At 38.8% G+C, this 12,632-nt stretch overlaps 1 protein-coding gene across 2 annotated transcripts in view; it reads left to right on the forward strand.

Annotated features, from left to right (window-relative positions):
* Positions 1-220: 220 nt before the first annotated feature.
* The window catches only part of MTUS2 (microtubule associated scaffold protein 2), a 505,832-nt gene continuing 493,420 nt past the window's right edge, over positions 221-12,632 (forward strand). For both annotated transcript variants that reach the window (XM_081814784.1, XM_081814785.1), the window contains exon 1: positions 221-415. The gene's annotated coding sequence lies outside the window, so the exon portion shown is untranslated. The remainder of the gene's footprint in view (positions 416-12,632) is intronic.

Raw genomic sequence — 12,632 nt, forward strand, 5'->3', positions numbered from 1 at the left:
GCGCGCCCGGGCGTGCTGTCGGCGGGCCCCGGCCGCGGGCGCCGGTGGCCCGGAGCGGGGGCGGCGGCCTGGGCGGTGCCTGCGCGAGGTGAGTGCGGGGGCGCCGAGCGGGCGCTGCGGGCGCGGCGGCGGGCGTGGGCGGCGAGGTGACGGCGCGGGGGAGAGCGCCGCAGGTGCGGAGGCGTCTCTGGCTGCGCCGCCTCCGCTGGCTTCTCTTGGCAAGTTTGTCGGGCCCCCCCTCTGCGGACCTCCGTGGCGGGTCAGCAGAGTCCAGACCTGTCGGTAAATAGAAAACTCGAGCTGAAGGAGGAGGAGGAAGAGAAGAGGAAGCGTGTCGGAACCTGGTCCGGGATGAGAGTCTCACTGAGGGCAGTGGTGGCTTCTTGGACCTCTTTCTTGGCTCTTTCCCACCCAGGTGAGCGAATCCTCTTCTGCGCGGTCCAGCAGGGCCGGGCTGGGTTCCGCAGCCTGCCTTCTGGAACCCGCTCGCAGACAGGTGCACGGAGTTAGGGAGTGACTGCCGCCGGGCTCAGGGCAGTGCAGTATTTATTTGGCTTTTCTGTCATCATAGCACTTAGTCTTTCCTGCCCACATCACCTGCTTGGGCTGAGGTTTTGCAGCTCATTTGGCGCCTTCGCTGCTGCTAGGTTAAACATCTTCTGTTTCGGGAGGGGTGGTAGGTTAGTTGAGTCGAGTCCTTCCACCCCCCCCGCCCCCCGCCCCAGCTTTGGATAATTTGTTCTGTGTCTTCGTCTTAATTTAGTAGGAATGTGTTATTTCCTTTGAGCTTTATGATGGTAAAGCAGCGAAGCGGTTTGCTACATCCATTTTTTTTTTTTCTCATTCTGAGCCTGTGTACAGAAGGAATTTCAGGCACACAAGTGATGTTACTACCATTCTATTTTAAATACAAACATGGAAAGAAGTACTCTTGGCAGGGTACCAAAGGCGCCTGTACTCTCTGTTATATAAGTGCTTTAAGAAATATTTGCTCATTGGTAAAGTTATAAAAGTGATCACAAGAGTATCTGAGGAGAGGGGTTGAAGGTAAGTCAGAACTGTATTTTCAGACCAAAAGTTTATTTGAAGAGAAGCATGGTCTTAGCTTGAGGTACCCTTTAAGATAATATAGGACCCTTTCTCTGAACTTATTAGAATTGCAAAACATTAAAAAATAAAATAGATTCTGTAAAGGCTATTAAGAAACTTGGTGGAAATTTTGGACTACTGATTGATAGAGATAAAAAAAGATCCCATAGATATCCTTTATGGCTTTCAAACTATTGAATGATTTTCTTTTTATATCTGATGGAAACTTAGTAATTATGAGCTATCAGTTATTAAAGATCCCTGCCCTCAATAAAACCACTACTCGTATTTATGGTTATTTTTTTTTTCAGATAAGAAGAAGATAAAAGTAGAAAACATCAGAAATTCTGACGTGTAGGCACCCCCTCTTGTGCCCCCACCTCGGTATTCCTTTCTGTTTTCAATTTATATATCATGGCTTGGGGTGATGCTGAGGCATATGTAATGTTAAAATCTCTCTTGGTGATTCTTATGTGCACCCAGGGCTGCACAGAGACCCTGGGGATAGCACTGTTTCTATTAGTCACTTTGTAGCCCAACGTGTGGCTACAGGGGTGTAAGGTAAGTTAAAATAAGTGGTTGAAAATTGGGGGAGAGAAAAATGATATTGGAAAGATGTGTCGAAGAATTACAGCGTGTACACTTTTGTGTTGTATCCAAAGATCTTCCTCGATGATTTTTTTAAGCCTGCAGAAATCGTTGTTGTTTATCAGGGACCCATAATTCCTGTAAAGTACATAGAGAAGTCCTAAGTGGGACATTTCTTTGCGCCGAGGTAAGAGTGAAGTTGAGGAGTAGTGTCTGGTTATTCCTTCTGTGTGCACGAAAAGATAATCAAGTCTTATTAAAAAATCTAATTAAAAACTTAATGTAGACTAGTAAATGAAGTGCAAAAAGCTTTTCATTGTTTTCAAGGTTGGAAATAGACCTGGCTGCTGACTCAGTGTTTTCTATCTACCTTATGTAATTCCAGATATTCAGCTCTTATGGATGGTTTATGAAGGCTTATGTAAGAACGACGACTATGCTTTTTGTACTCTGTTAAACTCCCTGTTTTGGCTATTACATAATTGACACGGTACTAGATGCTTAGAGCCCAAATAGGGGAAGGATGCACAACCCCAGCCCAGCACATGTACTTTTATAATGAATTGCTGTTGCCAAATTAGTGGGAACGGCAGGGATGGAGGTTTGTGAAAGAGAGATAAGAATAGCATCTAGAGGACTGATGTAATAGAACGCTGTTATGCTTAGCGGTTTTCTAGAGATTTTAATGCTGCCGTATAAACTGCTGTAGTCTTTTATTTCTCCCAGCAGAGGTGGATTTACTGGGAAGCTAGTGAATCTTAAGCTTCAGGACCCCTCACGAAGGCTTCTTCTGAGCCCCCTGGGAAGGCCACTAGCAAGTAATGTGTTCACATGGTCATACCTAATTTTATATTTGCATTTTGGATTCTTTTTAAATAAGGATGACACTCCCCCCCCGCCTCCCCCCCCCCCCCCCCATCTCCCATCATATAAATGTAATGCTCTGCAAACTCGGAATCTGTTCTGGCTCTCAATTATGTGAGATGTTAAGTTAACTTATAAAAATGCTTTTTCTTTTTTTAACATCTACAGTCTTACAAAAAGACAAAAACTGAAATCTGGCCAATGTTGTAGTTGACCTGCTGAAAAAAAGCAAAGTGCACGCTCCCTAGGGCTACTGAAATCAGCTGGTTATCTGGAGAACCAACTCTTTGCCTTGTTGATTTTGCACAAACAGGGCTTTTTTGGGTCTGGGTGTGAGTTGGAGGTGGAGAAAAGCTGAGACGGGGGAGGGGAAGGGAGGAAAGTGGGTTAAAGCCTTTCCATATTTTAGAGGCGGGCTGCCAAGGGGGAAGGAAGAAATTAACTACCAAAAGAGGCTTCATTAATAAAAAGTGAATAGGAACAGATAACATCAGCAACATTAGGAGATATTATTGTAAACTCCTTAGGATCCATCTCTAATATGAATTTTAAACAGTGAGCAAACTCAGGGCTGGAAAATATTCTGTGGGAAGCAAATGCATGTCAGGAGGGACTCGCATGAAGTGTTTGACTTGCCCCATTAGCAGCCTGATTGTGTCCACTGCCAGAATGTTTGAAAGGGACTTGTTGAGAAGAGGGGAGGATTGTTTCTTTTTCTCTGACATGATTTCTACTTCCTGTCTGAATTCAGATGCCTTCAGATCTTATCATCTTGATCCCTTTCCCACCAATTCTTATACCCCATCCATCCCTTCTCCACTCCCCTGCACAAACACTCTCTCCTTGACCAAACTTTAGTGAGGCTCCTTCGAGGACTCCTCTTGACACCAGCCTTGGCCTGTAAGAACTGCAACTTTTAGCGCACTCTTCCCCCACCCCCAACTCCACCCCAATTCACACAGTAAGACACTTGAAAAACTCTAACAGGCTTCTGGCAGCCTAAGACATGTCCCTGGGATGACCCAGCCCCCCTTGAGTTGTTGTTTGAAAAAGCCCAAGGCTGCCAAAAGAATTTACCCTTTGTACCAGCCAACACTTTATTGTGGGCCCCTGACTTCCCTTTCATTGAGTATTTATTAGAAAAACACAATCATAATCCTTTCTCTGCCCCTTCGAGATGTAGGTGTATCTCCTACAACTCAGGAGTGTCTTTCTCAAAGACCTGAAAGCCATTCCTTTGAATTGTAATCGTTAGGGAGGACAGGGCCTCTGCCTCCCAGTCTCTGTAGGAGCCTGACTTGGACAAGTGCCAGTTAGCAGGCACAGACAGCCTAATTGCCTTGACACTGAGCAACCACCCTATCCCCCTCCTTGACTCTGCTTATATATGCTGCTTATTCCCCCTCCTTGTTCCCCATTCTTCCTGTAAAACACTCAGTCACCTCTACATGGATGGAAGGAAAGCTCAGTTCTGTGCTGAAGTTTCTTTCCCCTTTTGCAGTATATACTGAATAAAATCTGTCTTTACTGCCCTTAGTGTCCAGTTTTGTTTCTTTGTAACAGCATCCACCATGTGCTCTAGAGTGTGTGTGTGTGCCACGTGCTGTTGTAGGCACAGGTACTACAGAGCAGTGAACAGAACAGACGAAAACTGTGCCCCCGAGGAACTTACAGGGCAATGGGTAAATTCAAATAAATACTCAGTATATCAGGTAGGGATAGCGCTACAGAGAAAAGTAAATCATAGAAGGACTATAGGGCAGGGAATTGCTGTGCCAAGGAGGATGGTCAGGGAAGGCGTCTCCGAGAGGGGACGTTCAGTGGAGCCCTAAGGGAGATGGAAGAATGAGCCATATGGCTATCTGGGGAGGAGCATTTTGCTCATTGGGCAACAGCTAGTGTAGGGCCCTGAGACCAGAGCTCCACCAGCATGTGGGAGGAGCAGCAGGGAGGTCTGGTGCTGCAGGCAGTTGTGGGGGACTCTAATGCTGATGGCCAGTGCCTCCCCACAACAGCAGCGCACCTCTGTAATTATGTTGTGGTGGTGTCTTGGGCCTACCCTTGGACACTTATCTGCAGCACCCTGAGGCTGTGTCAGGCAAGTGGTGGTGTTGCTCTGGGGACTCTGGGTGGTGTGGTGGCTTGGGATTGGTTGCAGCTGAGGGCCTCTCAGGGACGTGGAATCCAGTCTACACCATTACATGAACTGGGAGTTGGAGGGAGGTTGTTTGTCTTCATTGATGGTTCCCATTGGCTTGGTTGTAGGAAGGGGGCCAGCAGGAAAGTCGCATTTCTGCCTAGGTTCCCTGCAGTTCCCTAGGAACAAACAGAACTGCACTGAATAAGAATGTTGACAGTGGGAACCACACTACTCTTTCTTAGGGAATCTGGAAATGCTGAGAACCTTGAGCAACTTCTAAGGTGAAACTGAGCTGGAGAGAACCCTGTGGCCTAAAGGCAGCTGGGATTAGGTTTTGAGGAGGGGACATTGCTCTTTGGCTGATGAGGCTCCTGTATGCCTAGATGGCTGCCCTATAGCCGGTAACCAAACCACACATTGTGTACACACAGTCATTAAAGGTAAGTCAGTGGCGTATGTGATTAGGGTTAAGCCAGTATTAATGACAGGTTGATATTGATTGACTTTGGGCACTTTGACCCACCCTCAGAAATGAAAAGCCAACATGGTGTATTAGCTTCTATAAAGACCATAATAAGGGAAGTAAATTTGTCCAGAAATAGGCTAATATTGATATAGTGATTTTAAATGCTTTACAGAAGCACAATGGAAAAAGCATGGAGTATAGAGCCATGGATTACAAGAAATTACAAAACAGCAGAAGCAAATAATGAGCACTTAATAGGGAAGTTAAATTTCCACACTTCACCAGACTATTACTGCAGAGTACTAATCTAAAAACCTAATATGAACACTACCTCTGTTAAATGCCAGCAGAGACGTAATCTCAAATCATCCAGAATTAATTATTTTGTACTATGCTGTTTGAAATTACTCATTCAAAATAGCTTCTCAAGTCAGGCAGTCTTTCTCCACAAACAAATAATTGTTTTCTCAGGTTGGAAGTGTTGCCACATATTAAGCCAAACACGTTTTTTGTCCCTAATTCTTATATTTCTATCAGTTATTTTCTGGGGATGCCAATTTGAGAACTGAAATCATGTAGAAGAATACTTTGGTTGAAATCGATATTTGTAAGCCTGATGCATTTTCTGTTAGTGTTGCATTAATATCTTTGGAAAATATCTATGGCAGATATACCAAACATTATTTATAAATTCTGCAGACTTCAACAAGTATTTCTTTAAAAAAATCCACATTGTTTTAGTTTAACTGGCAACTACGAATGAGCTTTATACTGAGTGAGCTAATGTGCCTCTACTAGAAGATTTAAGAAGTTAGTTTAATATTATTACTACTTTGTCTTCTACCCCTAAACTTCACACTGAAATTTTTCTGCTAGATTTTGGGGTTATCATTTTGACAACAACCCAAGATATTGTAGTGGAATATAAAAGTGAATTAAAGCTAATATCTCAGTTTGGAGAATTTTTTTTAAAGAGCAGAGATATCTAAAAATTACCTGTCTCTAAGGTTGGGACTAGAGAGAGGCTAGTCAGACACTTGCCTCAGTTGCAAATTTTAAAGGGACATCAAAAAACTGAGCAATAAAAAAATGATATTTTAATGCAATTAAAAAAATAAAAATTAGTGCAAAAAATTCATGATGAGCAAATTGCCAAATTTTTAAAAAGACAAGATCAGTGTTACTCATTTTTCCTTTGGTGTCAGTCTCCAGTATGGCATGGTACAGCACCTTTATTGATTGTGTATTAATTTAAAATTTTGATACTTTATTTATCATGTATTTTTATTTAAACAAATCTTGGAACCACATCTGGAATGTTAGAGTAAGGACTTTCTGTAAATCTTCTCCTCCAAAATAGCAGTGAGAACAAAATTTCACTGAGGCAAATACTGTCAAAATAAACTATTTTAGAACTCTGGAATTGAATCAAAGAGTTGCAACAATTCCATGAGCATTTATTCAAGAAAATAGACTGACTTTCAGAACAGTGAACTTTGTGGCATTTAAACTTACTCCCATTATCTCTTCCTAGCACAGTAGCCTTGAAAACTAAAAGCTAGTGGAGGGGACAGAACAGGTTCTGAACTCTTCAAAAACCCCATTTGCAGAAAATTGTCATCATAGGACCTGTCTGGCAGCTACTGAAAACCTCCATTCTCAGAGCTTGTTTTTATTTTACCAAACTCAGAACTCATTCTGTGTGAACAGCCTTAGGGTATTTGTTAAAAACAATTAGCAATTGTTTAACATTGCAGGTGCCTGAGGTGATTACACCAGTTGGGGTTGACCAGAGGTTGACCAAAAGACTTCAAAGGAGTAATTGGGATAGGAAATATCCATGGGATTTAAAAAGTTTTGACACATCTTTTGGAATCTAGAAGGCCCCTGTACATGTACAGGTTTATACATATGCCCAAGAAAGACTCGAGAAAGCCCTAATCTGCTGTCACCTCTGGCTGACACTGAGGATCTATACAAATAAGAAAAGGCTAAGGCAGAGTTGTAAACTGCGTATCAGAGCATAGAAAGCATGTGTGAATACATACACAGAACTCAGCAAAGGCTGTGAAACATATTGGTTCAAAACATTTAAAGAAATTTCTGTTTTATCATTAGCTGACCACTAAAGCAAACTGAGCAGAGACTTAAGCAGCTGCATATGATAAACAGACTGTATAGAATTAGTCCAGGAAATGGACAAACAGCATTATCATTAACAAAAATAACAAACAGTAACAATAAACCTTTGGTGGAGAATGGAATCTGATTTTCAGAGTTGCCGTATTATTTAAAATCCAGTTTTCAACACATAACACATACAGTAAAAGAGGAAAATATAGTCCACACAAAGAGAAAAAAGCCAAATGTGTCCCTGAGAAAGTCCAGATATTGGACTTGTTAGACAAGCATTTTAAGTCAGTGAATATAAATGTATTCAAAGAGTGAAAGGAATTCATATCTAAAGAATTAAAGGAAAGTATGAAAATGATGTTTTATCTAATAGAGAATATCAATAAAGAGAGGAATTATTAAAAAAGAACAAAACAAATTCTGGGGTTGAAAAGTACAATGACTGGAATGAAAAAAAAAAAGACTAGATGGGCTCAACAACAGATTCAGAATTGGCAGAACTAAGAATTAGTGAACTTGGAAGTAAATCAGTTGAAATTATACAGTTTTTTGTTTTTTTTTTTTTTGCATAATGGAAATCCCTGAAGGAGGAGAGAGAAAGAGACAGAATACTTGAAGAAACAATGGCCAAAAACTTGCCAAATTTCATTTAAAACATTAATCTGCATACCCAGGAATGTCAGTGCATTCCAAGTAGGATAAACACAGAGATCTACACTCAGTCAGGCTTGTCAAAAGCCAAAAAAAGAAAATAGCAAGAGAGAAGTGAATCATTGTGTACAAGGGATCCTCAATAAGATTAACAGCTAGCTTTTCATCTGAAATCATGGAAGCCAGAAGGTAGTAGGATGATATATTCAAAGTGCTGAAAGAAAGACCAATGAAGAATTCGATATGCAGCAAAACTATCCTTCAAAAAAAATTAAGATCTCAGAAAAACCAGACTGCCCTACAAAAAATATGAAAGGGAATCTTTTTAGTTGTAACAAAAAGAAACTTAGACAATAACTCAAATTCACAGAAGAAATAAAAGGTATATGTAAAGGTAACTACATAGGTAAACATAAAAGATAGCATAAATCACTAAGAAAATAACTAAAAAATATATAATAGAAGAAACAACAGGGGATTTAAAATGGTATACTAAAATATTTAACTTAAAAGAAGGCAGTAATGGTGGAATAGAGGAACAAAAAGTCATAAGACATATAGAAAACATAATAAAATGGCAGATTTAAATTTTACCAGTTATTAAGTGTAAATGGACTAAACACTCCAATAAAAAGGCCGAGATTGGCAGAATGAATTAAATAAACATGATCTAACTATATTCTCTCTACAACAGACCCACGTTATATTTAAACACAAATAGTTTGAAAGTAAAAGGATAGAATAAGCTGTACCATGCAAACAATAACCAAAAGAGAGCTGGAGTGGCTATCCTAATATTGGAGAAATTGACTTTAAGTAAAATATTATTACAAAGGATAAAGTCATTACATATCGATGGAAAGGTCAACTTATCAGGAAGATATTACAGTTACAAACGTATGTGCAAATAACAACAGATTCCAAAGTATATGAAGCAAAAACTGACAGAATCAAAGGGAGAAATAGAAAATTCAACAATAACAGGAGGAGATTTTAATATCCCACTTTGTGTTTTTTTTTTTTTAAGATTTTATTTATTTATTTGACAGAGATACAGCGAGAGAGGGAACACAAGCAGGGGGAGTGGGAGAGGGAGAAGCAGGCTTCCCGCAGAGCGGGGAGCCTGATGTGGGGTTAGATCCCAGGGCCCTGAGATCATGACCTGAGCCAAAGGCAGACGCTTAACGACTGAGCCACCCAGGCGCCCCTTAATATCCCACTTTGAATAATGGATTGAAACCAGGCAGAAGTTCAACAAGCAGTAGAAGATTTGAAGAGCATTATTAACAAACTAGAACTAACAGACATTCAAAGAACACCACATGTAACCACAGCAGAGTACACATTGTTCTTAATTGCATATAGAAATTCTTCAGCATAGACTGTATCAGGCCATAGAATATATATTAGGTGACAGAACAAGTTTCAGTGAATTTAAAGTATTGAAATCATACAAAGTGTTTTCTGATCACAGTGGAATGATACTAGAAATCAATAGTAGAAGGAAATTCAGAAATTCACAAAATGTGGAAATTAACACACTCTTAAATAGCCAGTGGGTCAAAGAAGAAATCATAATGGAAATTAGAACATACTTTGAGGTGAATGAAAACAAAAACATAACATACTAAAACTTATGGGATGCACTAAATCAGTGCTTAAAGGGAAATTTATAGCTGTGAATGCCTATATTAACAAAAGGAAAAAGCAAAATGAAAAGACAACCTATGGAATGGGAAAAAATATTTACAAACCATATATCTGAGAAGGGATTAATATCCGAGATATATAAAGAACTCATTCAACTCAATAGAAAAAGCAAATAATCCAATTTTAAAAATGGGTGAAGGATCTGAATAAATATTTTGCTGAAGAAGGTATATGAATGGCCAACAGACACATGAAAAGGTGCTTAGCATAACAAATCATTAGGGAAATGCAAAGCAAAACCACAATGAAATATCACAAAAGTCTGTTAGAGTGGCTGACATTAACAACAACAACAAAAAGGATAAATACAAGAATGTGGAGCAAAGGGAACACATGTGCACTGTTGGTGGGAATGTATATAGTATAGCCATTATGGAAAACAGTATGGAGGTTCTCCTCAAAATTAAAAATAGAACTGCCATATGATTTGGCAATTTCACTTCTGGGAATATATCCAAAGGAAACAATTCTAAAGAAAATGAAAACACTATATTGAAGAGATATCCGCAACCCCATGTTCATAGCATCATTATATATAGTATCTAAGACATGGAAACAACCTAAGTGCCCATTATGATAAATGGATAAAGAAGTTGTGATACACAGGAATATTATTTAGCCATAAAAAGAAGGACATCCTGCCATTTGCAACAACTTGGATGGACCTTGAGGGCATTATGCTGCATGAACTAAGTCAGACAGAGAAAGACAAATACTGTATAATCTCGCTTATATGTGGAACCTAAAAAAACAAACAAAAACAAAACAACAACAACAACAAAACTCCAAAACCCCCCACCAAACCCCAAACACCCAAACTCATAGAAAAAGAGATTAGATTTGTGGTTATTGGTGGTGGGGTGGTGGTGAGGTGGGAGGGGGGAGATTGGATGATGGTGGTCAAAATGTACAAAATGTACAAACTTGCAGTTATAAGGTAAGTATTGCAGATGTAACGTACAATATGATGACTGTAGTTAACACTGCTGTATGGTATATGAAAATTGTTAGGAGTAAATCTTAAGAGTTCTTACCAGAAGAAAAAAACTTTTTTTTTGTATCTATATGAGATGATGGATGTTAATTAAACTTACTGTGGTAATTCACAATATATGTAAGTCAAATCATTATGTTGTATGCCTTAAACTTACACAATGCCATATGTCAATTATAACTTAAACTGGGGAAAAAAAACAAAAAACAAAAGGGGGAGAGATCACAAATCAGTAATTTAACCTTTTACCTTAAGGAAGTAGAAAAAGAAGAGCAAATGAAACAAAAAAAGTAGAAGGGAGGAAATAATAAAGACTAGAGCAGAAGTAAATAAAATAGAGAATAGAAAACAGTAGAGAAAATCAATGAACCCAAAAATTAGTCCCTTGAAAAAATCAACAAAATTGACAAACCATTAGCTGACTGACCAATAGAAAAAAAGAAAAGACTCAATTACCGAAATCAGGAATAAAAGGAGCATCACTACCCACCTTGGAGAAATAAAAAGGATCATATTATGAATAATTTTATGTCAACAAATTATGATAACCTAGATGAAATGGACAAATTCCTATGATGACATAGACTACCAAACTGCTCAAGAAGAAATAGAAACTTTGAAGTGACCTATTATAAAATTCCCACAAGGCAAAGCGCAGGTTCATATGTCTCCACAGGTAAATTCTACCAAATGTGTAAAGAAGCCTTAACAACAGTATAGCAAAATCTCTTACAGAAAATGGAAAAGGAAGGGCCATTTCCCAACTTATTGTTTGAGGCCAGTATTACTTTGGTAATAGAACCAGATAAAGCAATCACAAGAAAAGTGTAGTTTACCCTGGAATAATGCAGGGGTGAAGGGCACCAACCTCCCATGCATTTGAAAATCCATGTATAACTTTTGACTCTCCGAAAACTTAACTACTAATAACCTACCATTGACTAGTAGCCTTACCGATAACAGTCAACTAATACATATTTTGTATATGTATTGTATATATGTGTCACATACAACAAAGTAAGCTAGAGAAAAGACAATGTTATTATGAAAATCATAAGGAAAATATATTTATAGTACTGTACTCTATTGATTGAAAAAATTGTAAGTGGACCCAGACAGTTCAAACCCATGTTTTTCAAGGGTCAACTGTATAAACTGATATTTCTTATGAATGTAGATGCAAAAATCTGTAACAAAATACTAGTAAACTAAGCCAGCAACATATAGAAAGTTTATACACCACGATCAAGTGGGATTTATCTGAGGAATGCAAGAATGGCTTAACATATGAAAATTACTGTAATATAACTTATTAATAGCATAAATCACAAAAATTGCACAATCATTTCAGTAGGCATAGGAAAAGCACCTGACCTATTCCAACAGCACTTCATGATAAAAGCACCTGCAAAACTAGCAATAGAAGGAAACTTCCTTGAGCTGATGAAGGGCATTTACCAAAACCCCATAACTAACATAATACTTAATGGTGAAAGACTGAATGCAGTCCCCCTAAAGAAAAGACAAGGATGCCTAATTTTTTCACATTTATTCAATGTTGTATCAGAGGTTCTAGCCAAAGCAATTCAGCAAGAAAAAGAAATAAAAGGCATTCAGATTAGAAAGGAAGAGGTACAACTATCTCAGTTTGCAGATGACATGATCTTATATGTTGAAAATCTTCAGAACTACACACAAAAAACTGGTAAGTTCAGCAAGGTTGCAGCATATAAGATCAATAAACAAAAATCAATTCTATATGTTTACATCAAATAACTTGAAAATGAAATAAAATTACATTTACAGTAGCATCAAAAAGAATAAAATACTTAGTAATAAATTTTAAAAAAGACATTCAAAGCTTGTACACCAAAAACTATAAATCACTGAAAGAAATTAAATATAACCTGCATAAGTGGAAAGACATCCCCTCTTCATGGATTGAAAGACAATATTGTCAAGATGGCAGTGTTCCCTAAATTGGTCTATAGATTCAG

The sequence above is a fragment of the Leptonychotes weddellii genome, chromosome 3 (assembly GCF_054177405.1).
Source record: "Leptonychotes weddellii isolate Sample4059 chromosome 3, ASM5417740v2, whole genome shotgun sequence".
NCBI classification, from domain to species: domain Eukaryota; kingdom Metazoa; phylum Chordata; class Mammalia; order Carnivora; family Phocidae; genus Leptonychotes; species Leptonychotes weddellii.